Source organism: Rhipicephalus microplus, chromosome X (genome assembly GCF_043290135.1).
Source record: "Rhipicephalus microplus isolate Deutch F79 chromosome X, USDA_Rmic, whole genome shotgun sequence".
Lineage (NCBI taxonomy): Eukaryota > Metazoa > Arthropoda > Arachnida > Ixodida > Ixodidae > Rhipicephalus > Rhipicephalus microplus.
Genome location: NC_134710.1, coordinates 457,634,491 through 457,637,761, shown reverse-complemented (window position 1 = coordinate 457,637,761; position 3,271 = coordinate 457,634,491).

The window sequence follows — 3,271 nt, the reverse complement described above, 5'->3', positions numbered from 1 at the left end:
CCAGTAGGCCATAGAAGCACCAGTACGGTGATGGCGATGAGCGGCGCAGACCATCTGCGCTGCGGAAACGATCAAAATCTTGCCGTGGGCCGAGAACAGCACGTGTAGCCTGATGAATTTGCAATCACCTGATAGCAACGAGATTCCAGTACCTAAAATAATCAAGCAGACTTCGTTAGCATCAGTTGCATAGCGACGAAATTCACTGATTGTAGTCAAACAGCTTCTTATAGGCAAGAAACTTGAGGGCGCTCCAGTGGGTGATAGAAGAAGGTCTTCGATGATGACGTAGAGACGCCGACCATCTGCGTAGGAACAGCGATTGAAATCTTGCCACGGGCTAGGAGCAGCACGTGTGGACTGCTCACTTTGCAATCACCTTGTAGCGGCAATATCAGCGGAGTGCTGGTCATTTCTCGAAAACTCTGGTGCTAAAGGAAGCAAGCAGACTTCGTTAGCATTATTCGCTTGGCCGCAAATCTCACTTGCTTGTAGTCAAAGCAGATTTTCATAGGCAAGAGGCTTGAGGGTGCTTCAGTAGACAATAGAAGTACCACTATGGTAACGGCTATGAGTTGCGCCGACAATCTGCGCAGGGTAAGCGATCAAAATCCTCCCGTGGGCCGGGAGCAGTAGGTTGCGCTGGTCATTTAGCAATCGTGTGGTAGTGCCAATATCAGCGGAAGGCTGACCTTTCCTCGAAGACTTCAATGTCAAAAAGAAGCGAGTAGTCTTCCTTAGTATCTGTTGCGTCCCCGTAAATCTATACTGGCCTCCTTGTCATAAGGTTCTTTTCTCCGTGCACACCAATTTCAAGCAGACAGATTTATTTTCACTAAGCAAGATTACGAAGGAAGTGTTTGTCGGGCTACCCAAATATATATTAACAGACATTATGCCACCTTCCTTTTTTAAGAGTGAATGTGATGGTACGATAGGCATCATTCATTGCAATGAGTTTTTTTTCTGCAGCAACCAAGAAAGCTAATGCATCGAGCACAAACCTACAGTAGTTATAAAACTCACAACAGTGTGAAATTCTTTGTGGCCGTTGGTCCGTATCACTATATTGTGTGTGTCTGATGCTTATTTAGCACGACTATTCGATTAATTTATTGCTGACGATTTTGACATTGAAGACTTTTTCTTTCTTAGTGATGAAATCATTACAGTTACAGGATGTACCCGAAGCCTCAGTGGCAAATCATCAAGCTGAATATGTCCTTATTTATAACAAGTATTCAGTTGATTACCAACGCTTGACTGTTGTGGTTGAAAGCATGCCAGCTAACCATTGATTCGCCTCACAGGTAGGCGTCAGCTCTTCGAAATGTACTTCACAGAAACAAGAAAGATCGCTTCGTTTCGCGTACGTATCGAACGGATGAATAACTACAGAATATTTAAACAGGCATTGGCCATCAAATCAAAGACTAGTATTTGCAAGGTGTTGATTTTATGTGCTGGACTGCACTATTTGAAGGCCGCGCTGATTACAAACAAAAGCAGTGCTCATGAGTGGAGCAGCAAATCAGTTTACAGGGCCTCAAGAGCCGGAAAAGAAATCCCAACGTTTGTTTTATCACCTTCCAGGGAGACATACGTCATATTTAATTTGGTTGAGAGATCAGCTGGAAGTTTAAACATGTGTTGGTAAATGAAATTCCCTACGCCTCAGTGCGACTACAATCAAACAGCAGTCCAGACTACCTGCTCTTTGTTTAGGCAGACAACATTGCTTCTGCTTATGCAGGAAACAACAGCTAGTGCTACATGTCTGAGTTTCCAATTTTAAGTCACAGGCGTGTGTAGCAGTGCAAAACTGAAGGGCTGAGTGCCTCAACAGAACGTAATGTCTTTTCTAAAATTAAGAGCGCATACTAACAAAGGGTTCGACACGTGTGCGGGCATGTTTAGCAAGATTTCGATCGATTTCGCCTTTTAAACTGACATTACAGAAAGTGTAACATGTGAAAATACTTCTGCCAGTCTGCTCGCAAGCAGACCCTTAAGACGTTTATATATATGAGGGCATTTGCACTTCAGTTATGTGGATTCCTTTTAGAACTCTACAAAAAAACATGCTAAAGTTGTTACTAAATTCAAAGGCACAATCAAGCCCCGACTAAACTTTTTTACACTTTTTATTTTTTTATTCCTTGCCGAAAACCTGTGCATTTCGCATATTTACGTTAAGCTTGACCAAGTCATGTTCACTTTGTGTATTCATTATCGAAGGTAGAACAAGCAGGTTGGAATTTTCTGCTATTCATAATTTCAACCATCACTGGCTCGAACAAACACAGCGGAATAATGTGCCTAAACTACTAAAAGCCGAATGAACTTAGAAAATATTGAGAGCCTTTTCTTGCGTACAACATACTTTTGCATCTAGCTGCCCCACTTATTCTAAGTTTAGACATGAAGTTTCATTTTGATTTACAGATATAGAGCACAGTACAGACTTGTTAGCTTGGTACGCAGGCCTTTTATGAAACTATAGGTGTGACAAAACAAAGTTGACGCCCCACTTCCGCGATTTTATTTAGCGTGTGCTTTTACCTCTGCGAAGCCCAACCGACGTACTATAGATGAATGAGCATGTTTATGTCATGAAGTGAAAGACTTCAATTTCAAGGATGGACTCTAAGGAAACTATAATAAACGACATCAGTTTTAACAGGACCTGAAGTACCGTAATTCAGAAAAGCTATGTCAGTTGAACTACTAAAATAAAGCAGACGGGCAGTCAGGACAACCTAAAGGAAAGTCAAAGGTGATGCCTATTTGTACACTACCTGGTGAACGGAGGCACGGGAACATTTACAGGTTGCAAGCAGCCAGGGGTGACAAACATTGGGCGCTACAACTACTAAGTGTTTACGAACTAGTAAGTAAACAGCATGACCACCAGACTACTGAAACGGAGTAATATTTTGCCACATTTTCCAACATACACGAGTAGCAAGCCTTGTGAAAGTCAATCGAGTTTGTCAGATAAGTAACTGCACGTTTGTTTCTAAGCATGCTTCCCGAAAATAGGTTCTGGAATTGGTTCTGGAGTTGGCTTGCTTGAGACTATGACGTGAAGTTTGTTGTAAAACCCTAGCTGCCTCGGGACAGGATTCACTAATACAGCGGAGTTACAAATAGCTCACGCTTGCACTAATATAATGCCACTATTGGAAGTATCTGTGTAATACTTACAAAATGAGACACAATGTGTTCATACGCAAGATATACTATAAGTCTGGATTGGAACGCGCATTAC